Source organism: Python bivittatus, unplaced genomic scaffold, assembly GCF_059951505.1.
Source record: "Python bivittatus isolate LINGU-HERP-01145 unplaced genomic scaffold, Pbiv_v1 ctg000060_np1212, whole genome shotgun sequence".
Lineage (NCBI taxonomy): Eukaryota > Metazoa > Chordata > Lepidosauria > Squamata > Pythonidae > Python > Python bivittatus.
Genome location: NW_028277044.1, coordinates 15,397,608 through 15,409,627, shown reverse-complemented (window position 1 = coordinate 15,409,627; position 12,020 = coordinate 15,397,608). Strand labels below are relative to the sequence as shown.

The 12,020-nt window shown below is 38.0% G+C and overlaps 1 protein-coding gene across 4 annotated transcripts in view; it reads right to left on the bottom strand.

Moving 5' to 3' along the window:
- The window catches only part of MCF2L (MCF.2 cell line derived transforming sequence like), a 120,679-nt gene that overhangs the window by 65,186 nt on the left and 43,473 nt on the right, over nt 1-12,020 (bottom strand). The window contains exon 1 of one of the 4 annotated variants that reach the window (XM_025163236.2): nt 4,655-4,720. The exons of the other annotated variants lie outside the window; for them this stretch is intronic. The gene's annotated coding sequence lies outside the window, so the exon portion shown is untranslated. Of the gene's footprint in view, nt 1-4,654; nt 4,721-12,020 lie in introns of those variants that run through there. 4 annotated transcript variants of the gene reach the window in all.

Here is a 12,020-nt window from a genome sequence, read left to right as displayed (position 1 = left end):
CTTTGGTTTCATCTGACCATATGACATTCTCCCAATCCTCTTCTGGATCATCCAAATGCTCTCTAGCAAACTTCAGACGGGCCCGGACATGTACTGGCTTAAGCAGGGGGACACGTCTGGCACTGCAGGATTTGAGTCCCTGGCGGCATAGTGTGTTACTGATGGTAGCCTTTGTTACTTTGGTCCCAGCTCTCTGCAGGTCATTCACTAGGTCCCTCTGTGTGGTTCTGGGATTTTTGCTCACCGTTCTTGTGATCATTTTGACCCCACGGGGTGAGATCTTGCGTGGAGCCCCAGATCAAGGGAGATTATCAGTGGTCTTATATGTCTTCTATTTTCTAATTATTGCTCCCACAGTTGATTTCTTCACACCAAGCTGCTTGCCTATTGCAGATTCAGTCATCCCAGCCTGGTGCAGGTCTACAATTTTGTTTCTGGTGTCCTTCGACAGCTCTTTGGTCTTGGCCATAGTGGAGTTTGGAGTGTGACTGTTTGAGGTTGTGGACAGGTGTCTTTTATACTGCTAACAAGGTCAAACAGGTGCCATTACTACAGGTAGCGAGTGGAGGACAGAGGAGCCTCTTAAAGAAGTAGTTACAGGTCTGTGAGAGCCAGACATCTTGCTTGTTTGTAGGTGACCAAATACTTATTTTCCACCATGATTTGCAAATAAATTCTTTAAAAATCAGACAATGTGATTTTCTGGATTTTTCCCCATTTTGTCTCTCATAGTTGAGGTATACCTATGATGAAAATTACAGGCCTCTCTCATCTTTTTAAGTGGGAGAACTTGCACAATTGGTGGCTGACTAAATACTTTTTTGCCCCACTGTATGTCCAAAGCTCAAGGAAGAGAAAAGAATCAGTTTACTAGCTGCTCAGTAAAGATGGCAAAATACTGACAAGTAACAAAGGAAATGCAGAGCTATCATATTCTATTTTTTTCTTAGTCTTCTCCAAAAAGAAGCTGTGTATTCTAAAAGGAAATTTTGGATAACACGGTTAAGGCAGTGATTATCAGTAAAATGATCAGTGAATACTTAGGGTACTAAATGAATTTCTGATGGTCTAGCTAAAAGTTTATGTATCACCTTTGAAAAATCATGACAAAATGGCGAAGGATCCAATGATTGAAGGAAGGCAACTTTCTGTCTTCAATAATGGGAATAACAGGAAAAAAGGAAGATCCAGGGAACTACAAAATAATTAGGCAACATCAATATTTGGGAAGATTTTAAGGCTGATTATAAAATGATTGAACTGTATTGGCAAACAAATTACAAGTGATAGCATAGATTTGCCACAAACAAAATTACCAGATTAATCTGATTATAGGAAGAAATTACAACGGACACTTCTTGATTTCAGCAAACATCTGACTGGGTACCCAGTGATACTCGGATCAGAAAGCTAGTTATATGTTGAATAACGTGACAGTTATCAGAATAGGTAGCTGGCTCAAAAACTCTACTTCAAATATGTTTATAAATAGTTTCTGATCAAATCAGAGTGAGGTGCCAGTCTTGAGACCTGTATTTTTCAACATTTCTATTTACAACTTGGATGAAGAAGAGAATGCGTATCTAATTTGATACAGAATGAGGTAGGACAGCTAATATCCTAGAAGTGAGAAATAAAATTCAAAACCGTTTTAACAGGTTGAATGCATGGTCTGAAAATAATATAATGAAATTTAACAAAAACAAATGCAAAGTCCTTCACTTGGAAACAAAAATACATGTACAGGATGGGGGAATATCTGGCTTGCTTTTAGCTCTAGTAAAAAAAGATTTTGGAATAATAGTTGATTGCAAAATAAATAAGCATCAGCAGTGTAACATTGCTGCAAAAAACTCCAACTGCAATGTTTGGTAGAATAGAAATAAAAAATTGTTTCAAACTCAGAAAATATTGATTCGCTTTATTCAGCATGGGTTACATCTCACCTCAAGATACTGTATGCAGTTTTTGGACCACACTTTAGGAAGAACTGATTAAATCTGAAACAGGTTCAGAGAAAGACAGTGATGATGATCAGGGGACTAGAACGTAAGGTGAGTAAGGAAAGACTTTTGGAATGGGACATTATTTTTGCCTTGAGATGATAACTCAAATGAAGCCTGCATAGGATATGGCCATATTTTTCTGGTACTGGAAAAGATGTCACCCATAGCACTGCAGTCAAAACTACAGGATGGTGAATAGAGCATGGTGATGCAAACCCTCTTCTTTTGAATGTGCCTGCAATCTCTATGTAGAGATCACTCAGATAGGAATAATGCAAAACAGGGTTTGACTAAGTGCAAAACACAGAATGGATTTCAAGTTACAGAATGGCAAATTCTGCTTAAAAGTTAGAAAAATAAAAATCCTAACTGTAATAACAGAGGAATCAACTATCCAGAGGGGTGGTTAGTTCACTTTCACTATACATATTGAAACAGTGGTTAGACAGATACCTGTCTGTGATGTTTTAATTTGGATTCCTGCACTCTGAGCAGGAGGTTGGACTTATGGGCGCAGTCTGAAAAAGACAGATTCTGTCCTACAGATTTATTGAACAGCAAGTTAAAATGTGATTTCCATGTATTTGAAAGCATATGATCAGTAAAGAACTGGCAACCATTTGTAACTGCTAAATCTCATTGGGATTTTCAATGAGAAAAGGATGTTACATCAAACAATTGAAAGAAGTCTGATCCAATATACTGGAATTACTAAAATAGCTGACCATTACAAACTCTGTTCTAAAACATCACAAGTAAGAATATAAGTAAGTTGCATCTAGTGCTGTTCACTTATGAGAACTTATGCTTTATTTATTTAATATAGCCACTGATCTCACACAAGTGACTCTAGCTGGCTTACAAAAACTCTGGGAGGCTTACAAAGAAAATTTCAAAATTCATTCTGAATTTACCTCTCAAATTTGTACATGTTGCTCACTTTACTTAACAGGGGAATGAGGTTTTATAAAGCTGAGCTATGAGAACTCACATTGATCCTGTAAACTAAACACAACTGAAAACTAAAACAAAAAAAGCAAAGCTACAAGGTCATGTTCCTACTGCAAGTCAAACTCAAATGCACATGTATGTCTACTAATGTTCTGTAGACCATGAAAGACGTTGGGACTCTCTCATATCCTTATTGTTCTATTTTGAACCAACAGTAAATATGCTGAGAGCTCTCTTGCATAAAATCTGAATTATCAATAAAGTTTTAGAAGGGGCTAAGAGTATTCTCAGAGTTTATGGTATTTGTACAATGAATAAACTTCAAATTCAAAACTTCAGGACAGTCAAGATTAATAGAGTTAGCACAGAACTGCCAAGTGGCTTTGAAAGAGCTTCATCTATATATATTATGATAACACTCATATGCACGTTTCATGAAATTTCACCTGCTGTTTAACAGCAGCTCAATTTGCAGAAAAAGCACATGAAAAGATCCTTCCTTCTCCCATGGCAACTTAAACTGGGTTGAACAGTAATTCTAGCCAAAAGCATAAGATTTTTATGATTACTCTCAATTATTTAAGAGAAACTCTCTTTGATATGATTCATACCAAAGCAGCTGGCAGTAATAGTTGAATAGATTTTATTTGAATAGTTCATTCCCATAAAACAGTTTGATCCCATTTCCCATAAAAATGTACTTGCAAACTTGTAGTTTGCACAAATGGCTAAAATTTCAATTTTTATTAGCTATCTTTCAGCTTATTCATTGATGTTTAATTTAGCCTCAGATTTTTATTCTCTCTTATATTCGGCAAAAACTATACTATAAAAAGGATAACATTGCCTTGAATGCAAAATACCCTGGGAATACTGAGGAACTTACTCTAAACAGAAAGCTGTTCATTCTCCCTATACAATGAGGCTTAGACTGTCATTTAATGTAAAACCTCTTACTCTAAACAGAATTATTTAGAAAGGAGAAATTTTAAAATGCAAATCACCAACCTGATATGACACAGCTCTCTATCCTGTATTCCTCTGCAACAGTTATGCACACCAAAGAAAATACAAGGCAAACAACGTGAACAGAATCAGCAGTACAGTATTTGGTTTCTCTTTCCCCTCCTCCCAAATTTCCACAAAAACAAGCTTTCAGTTTCATAGTGGACTGTAGCTTCACTATTTACTGCAAAGAGAGTCTCCAATGCTTCATTTATACCCTTTTAAAAGGCAAGATTACCATGGAAAGTTGAATTAAGTTCAATTAAATACATGGATGTTTGTGTGAGTGAACTTTTTGTGCTAAAAGGTTTGAGAAACAGTGGAGTAAAAACATTTAAAAGCACTACATCCTCATGCTTGCACTAGTCTCAAACAGCATGTTGCAAGACAGAGAAGGGTTTTTAAAGGAACCAACTATGTACAATCATTCTGTTCACGTGATCCTGTAGCAAATAACTTAAACAACATTCTAAGTAATAAATGCAAATGAATTTTAAACGGTTCTCTACTATACATAAACAATGTACCCTTTAGTTTTACAAAAGGAAAATAAGCTCCCTTGGCTTATAGAGGAGGCAGAATAATCTAACAATGTACAAAAATTACTAAAACACACGAGTTATGTTAGTACAATAAAGTCAGTGGGAGGACAACAAAGAGCAAGAGGGAAAAAACATTAAAGACAGACACACCTTTGCTTTTCTTCAAAAGATACCGTAATTCTGCAATATCCTTGTGAAGCAAAACGACTGGATTCAAGGTCATATTGCAATAACTCAATGTACTGAAGACTCAGTACATCTGTGAGCCTTGCTTTAAAACACATTGCCTTTCACTGTAAACTTCTAGCTCAGTGGGACACAATGCCTTTCTTCAAATTACATTTAAAGCCAGTGTGTCTTTCAACCATCCGGCAAAGGTTAGCTTTTACTAGCATATTCTTGCTTTTCTATTTTATGATCATAAACGAACTTACATTGAATTTACAGACTTGAGTTATTCAGAGTATGAAGGCAATCCCTGAGCAAATTTAAATACCCAATTTTCAAAACAAATTAATTCCAAACCTCTCATGGAGTGGCATGTCAAAAGCCTCCCTTAAGGAACCCTTCTTTAACAAATGGTAACCTATCAAGTAGAGCCATCTCTTTTCAGCTTGAGAGAACATCACAGGTCACCTGATAGCTGCTTCTCTTAAGGAGCTTTGTGATGGAACAGTTCTTTTACTGGAAAGGGAAGTTCACATTTGGAAATAAATTCCCCAGATCTCATACTTTTGAAGCAAAGGCAGAGAGAAAAGAAATGATGACTTTAACAGAATTCTGAAATCATGATATGCTTAGAGTCTGAGCTTCACAGAAGAGTTTTAATAAAATATGTATATAAATTATAATAAAAATTGCACATGCTCTGATAAATATGCTTCAAATGAATTTTTATTTTTCAATAAAGGCAGATTTTCCCTTTACACGCCTTATAAGTCTTTCCTCAAGGTAACATAAATGCAATAGTTTTGATAGTTCTTAATACACTGGCATAAAATATGATTGTTGAGATTTTACAGAAATGAAGAGACCTATAAACATCTGTTATCTATGTAGTTATATTAGGTTGCAAAACATAATACAATCTAATTCTGTTTATTTGTATTTTAGGGACATTTATAAAATGATTTTTTAAAAATAGATGGTCCTCCTTAAATATAATTCAAGCAGGCCAGTGAACTTCCAACTACTATTGTTAAGCAAGCTCTTACTTCACTAGATCTTTTTAAGTAACTGCTAGATAGATTATCTGTTAATTAGTGACTTCAAGATTACTTACTAGCAATCTTGGACTCAGTAAAACCAATAAGCACGAAAATAAATGAGAATGAGAGAAACAACTGTTAAACAAAGAATTTGAGTTTTACTTTTCCTTGTACATTTACATGCAAAAAAATACTCAATCTGCAGTTTTTTACCAATAGATTTTTCTGACCAAGAGCAATTAAATTAAAATATTTTTTGTAAAATAAAGTTATTTTTAATGCAGTGCTTTCTCTTTATGTATAAAACAAGAGTCAAAACATAAGTTATCTATATACTACCATGGTAATTCTACCTAATATTCACTTCAAATTCTGTACTACAGTAAGCAGTGCTGAACTTACTTTGATTTCATTAACATAAACAAAAAGTAATAATTCATGCAAACTGGTTAATACTGAAAAAACACTTAGCCATCTTCACTATAATAAGCTACCCAGAGCCACTCAAGCAGGTGGTATACAAATAACTGTAAATCAATACATAAAATAAACATCAAGTGATAACTAAATTTTAGCCATAGTTTGTCACGGATCTTAAACACGACCAAACAGTAAGGAATCTTGCACATCAAATCAAAATGCAACAGTTTTTCAGTGGAACCAGTTCACATATTTAGCCGGAAGTAGTCAAGGGAATCTATCAGTAGTGTCTCTGGGGTGTATGCATGTTAAAACAGACATGATAGTGACACTGTGCCCGCCAACTTGCCTGTTTTGGCCCCCCTGCAGGAGCCCCTGAAATCATATAAACCCATGCTAATTCTTCTAGCTTTATTATTATTGTTGCTTGTTACTTTGCTCCTTGAAAGCCATTACTACTCTACAGAAGAAGCAGACATAAGGTGAAATATGTGGGCAGGCAGGCCTACTCACTAGCCAATTCAACATTGGTTCTGCATTCTTCCATGCCTCTGGTGCCCTGCTTCAGCTAGGCTGTTTCTCTTGGATGTATCTATCAATATACTTTAGTTACCCCGCCATCTACAATTCAGGGAAGTTAACAGAGCATCTTAAGAATATATTGTTGGAAAGAAATCTTACCAAGTTCGTTTCTGAGCCAGGAATAAAAACATGCAGGCAGTTGCTTGAAACAGAGATGAAGTTTATTTCCAAAGAGCAAATATATAAAATCAGCTGTCAGGCAGCCCCAGTGAACCTTCCCCTTTAAGCCCTTTATATAGAGCAGTGTTGTCCAAACTTGGCCACTTTAAGATGAGTGGACTTCAACTCCATGCTGGCTGGGGAATTCTGGGAGTTGAAGTCCACTCATCTTAAAGTGGCCAAGTTTGGACAACACTGATATAGAGAAACCTTGCTGTTGTTCTGCTAAAGCAGGCGAAAGTGCACCCTTCAGCAATTCCAAGAAAATGCACTTAGCCAGCATTCCAAGAAGCAGCTCTCTGTAGGTAGGTGCCCTGCTGACTTGCAGTTTTCCATTTGTTGGTTATTTGTTGACTGAAATGGTAATCTCCTAGGGGGAAAGGATCCCTCCTTATTTGATCAGAGATCTCCTGTTAAACCTCAGCTAGGAAGGAATGTTATTAGCTTGGTGTCTCTCGCTGCATTTTAATCTTTGGCCCATTCTAATTGTAGTTTCTCACTTTTTGCTTTGATCATGGCAGGAAGACTGCAACGCAGGGAGGGGGATTTCCTTCTCACAACATGAAGCATCTTTTTACTCTGTACTGAAAGTGCTTGTTGAAAGGATTCAACATATGGAAAGATTTTGGAAATGTTCAGTGGAACAGTGCCTCTGCCCTTGCAGTGCTGGCCAAGTGGAGAATACATTCATTATATCTTCCACTGTCACATCTATGATGAAATTAGGGGGAAAATAAGATGATAAACAGACTTAAAGGCTCAGGCACTGAACAAACTGAACTACTGTACTTTCTTACGGATGTGATTTCAGCTGTTAATAGTCAGGTTGTTACTTCTGTCATGTTCTCTTTTAAACTTAGAATTTTTTAAGCTCTTAATTTCTGTATTGGTTCCATCTTAACTCAACTACCCTGCATGCCTTTTGTTATTTTTTCCCCTTGTTCTTATTATTTTTCTTTCATTTTTAATTCCATATAATGTTGTTACAACTTGTAACCTACAGTCACAACAATAATATATTGACTGATTGATTGGATTGCGTCCCTTCTTATCTTGTTCTGAAATCCAAATGAGAAGCCAGATCATATTGCAGAGAGGGTGTGATATCTGACCCTTACTAAGGTCAAATAATGCTTCTGATTTGATTTCAAACAGGTTTGGCGTATGAGGCAGTGTGAACCTAGCACCTGTCTGCAACTTCTTAAAACAGCTTCATTGTCTTCCAGAAGCACACTGCAGCTGCAGAATCGTGGAAAAAGCCCCCTCTGCTTTACAGAGTTGCAAACAGGTGATAAGGCTGCATCTCCACATATCTTGAAGCATCGTGTCCAACTTACTTCCAAAATGCTGCATAGCTTACTCCTTAATATTATTTTTTTAAAAAAAGAGATACTTTTTCGTCATTTTGCTTTGGCCACTTCTCTGGCAGCATCAATATTTGGCTTGCTGTTGTTGCTGAATAACAACATAAAAGTCTTAAATGTAATCACAAAACTTGGCAGGATTTATCTCTTCAAAAGAGGCAACCACGCCTGAAAATGATTTCCAATCTGCCAAGCAACAAAAATGATATTTGCAGTTCTCAGTGAAAAAAAAGTCATGTTTTGGCACATGTCACCCTTTTATAAGAGGCAATAATTCCTGCAAATGTAGCTCAATTTCACTTTAGTTTAATGGAAAGCAGGCTAAAAATGTATTCATTCAAGCACACAGGGAAAAAAAAAAGCAATTGCCTCTCATTCTTTTTCAGCTGTAAGTAATGAGGAATCTTGAATGTTTGGGATTTCAGATCAAGCTTCATATTTGAGCAAAATACCTGTCTTGTAGGGCTGTCTTGGATACCAGGTGGCCAGCCTGGGGCAGGAACCAGGGAAAAGTTTTGGGATGACAAGGGAGAAAATGTGAGAAAGCTCCCTGGGGGAAAGCTCCTGGTCAAAGGGTGAAGGGGATCCTAGAGAGGATGACGTTGCTCTTCTGCCTCAGCCCCAAATCACAAAGCCCAGCTGGGAGAGTCCACACCAAGAGTCAATATTTGCCTTCCTCATATCAGGAGATGTACTTTCCTCCCAGCCCAGTTCACTGAGTTTCCTGAGAAATACTGCAAGCACTTACCATTCTCTCAAACCCTAATTAACAGCCGCAGAACACAAGGAAGTAGGCAATAGGAGCAGTAAGAGCAACTCTCAGCGAAGGGGCCCCTGGCCTGGAGGGGAGTGTACCTCTGGATGTGAAGGAAGGCAGAATACCATCTCTATTCAAGCGGTAGGAACAGTATCCCTTCAGATTTGGCCCTCACTCTATCACACTAGTGGTGAGCTGACAGGCTGTGCCTGGCTACAAGTCTGCCAACTTGCCTGCCATTTTACCACAATTTCATCCTAGCCAGACGATCAACAGCACTGGCTAAGACTGGGAAGCTGCTGTTATACTTCCTGCTATTGTTCTCCCACTGTGTCTCAGTGAGCACAAGCTGTACACAGTTAATTGGATGGCTTCATGCACTCATGGCTGTGAGTTGGAGACCCTTGCTGTATCTCAGGTTTCAATGGAAACTAAAAATAATAAACATACAGATCGTAGGCACTTATTTCCCTTTACAACCGGCCACATTCTGACTTTATTTCTTCAAATAATTAAACAAAGGCAGTCTTTGATTGAACCATCTTTGATAGTGCAAAAAATGTGGCCTCAGGACCAACCTGGACTACCAATATTCCAACTGGAAGAAGGTGGGGGTTGGGTGGGAACCAAATGTTTGGGGACATTTCTTTGCAATTTTGAGGTCTGAGGATGCTTAAAAGGCAAAAAGATGTATTTTGCATATGTTTAAGGTGTCACTTTCTCCCTTAAAGCACCTAAAATCCCTTCCAGAGGTGGGCATTAACCTCATCTGGATATGGAATGTTGCCCGTAAGATGATGGAAGTTCTGCATTCTGCTCAATGGCATAACTTTGAGAGTCTGCTATAAAAAAAAGCTACCTACTGAGTAGGAAGTTTCCAATAAACCACCTCTTCTGAATATGCTGAGAGTAGATGAATAAAACAGTGTCAATACATGTGGAGAACACTGAGCTGAGGAATGCTGCCTTACTAGTACTGTATGTACACCATCCCATGACACCTCTGGAGATCATGAAAGTCCTCATAGTATCACTCAGTCATGCCTATTCTTATTTGGATGTTTTCCGCTTTTGTGTCTTCTTTATAAAAATAATCCAGACAGGTTCCTAATCCAGACAGGTCATACTGTATCAGCAGACCAATCTCCCTGAGTCTTATAGCACCAGATCTCAAAACTGACAACTGCTGAACCAGTATTTCTCAGCCTACAAGGCAGAAATACTGAAATAAAAGCTCATGAACATGTGCTTTAACCTGAGGAGGAAGTAACTGTGAACACACAGTGAAGGCTGTTCACCTAGAAATATTAGAGCAAAGAGTGCAGCCTTTTTCTAGTTTGAACCTGATGTTTGAAAACTATGCCAGGTATTACAGTCCAAAGTTTGAACCTGATGTTTGAAAACTATGCCAGGTATTACAGTCCAATAACCTGAATGGGAGCATGACAAAAATTAAATGAATTATAGATAAAGTTCAGCAAGTTAGTAATCAGCAAAGAAATTATATACACAGATTGCAAATCTGGAAAACCAAAAGATGGCAGAAAAGACACACACACACACACACACAAACAAACAGTGGTGTGAAAGAAAGTACACCCTCTTTGTGTTGTTTATCTGAGATTGTATTTACCTACTTTTGAGAACTGCTATGGACCAGATGATTTTTATTATGTCCTGATACGTAAAACATAGAACTCAAAGAGGGTGTACTTTTTCACACCACTCTGTGTGTGTGTGTATAAAAAATATTCTGACTCTTTGCTATCATCTAGCAGTCATTCAGATTTTTGCAGTCCAGCTATAGCAACCCTATACATGCAGAAAAGAACCCCCATAAAATGTTCCAGTCTTTCATAACAGAGATACATAGTGAACTGAACTGTGTCCTGAACTCCTTTGTGGACCCAAAAGGAAATACACCCTTACCTCAAAAAAGAATTTTAATCCCGCAAAAGATCTTCTGTTTAGAACAATGACGGCTCTCTTTTAATTTCCTACGACACTTCCTGTTTAATCCCAGGTGCAAAGAAGAGGGTTGTAGGAACAATGGGCGTCACTTTCTACAGTGCTGTTTATATTATTTCTCTATGTACTTTCCTGCTATGTACACAAGGGGTTATTTCCACATTAAAGACACCTCTCCCCACAAAAAACTAAAGGAATGTATTTTATTTCATATTAATCTCTATATTACCATTCAGATGTTCAAAACAACAGTAAGGGCTTGGGAGCAGTATACTTGAAAACCATATCAAAAGATTACTTATCTGCAGGTCTGCAGAGCAATTCCCATCCTTTATTCACCAAAGAGTTTTTTTTAAAGCACCATTTTGAATTATTCATCCTGTCAAAGTTGTAGCCATCACAGAGACTACTTTCTGGATTGTATTTTTTAATTCTTCTTGGTGACTACCCCCGCATTGTCATAGGTTTGAAGTTTTTTAATCGCAGCTACACCTGTCCATTCTTCAGGTACAAATATGTGTAGGACTGTAATATTTTGAGGTTCTTTTTAACATTTACCTTTTGGGTATAATTATGGCATGCAGCCAGTATTAACTTCTATCTCACTTTCCTTCCTTTATTGGTATTTATATGTTTGGTTGATTTCCATCTCTCTTCCCAACAATTGGTGATGCTTCATCTGCCCTTTCTCAGTGCCTGGAGGCTGCAAGGGTCTGGATGGGGAACAACAGGCTTCGGCTGAACCCTGGTAAGACGGAGTGGCTGTGGGTTAATGGCTCCTCTGTATCCGGGACTTTGTCATCTTTGGTGGTCGATGGGGTGGCACTACCCCAGACAGACCCAGTGTGTAATCTGGGGGTCCTCCTAGACTCATGGCTCCTGCTTGAAGAGCAGGTGGCAGCCGTGGCAAGGAGGGCCTTTGCACAACTTTGGGTTGTGCATCAGTTACGCCCTTTCCTGGATCGGGATACACCCTTTGAACAGTCACTTATGCCCTTGTTATCTCCCAGATAGACTACTGCAATGCGCTCTACATAGGGCTACCCTTGAAGAGTATC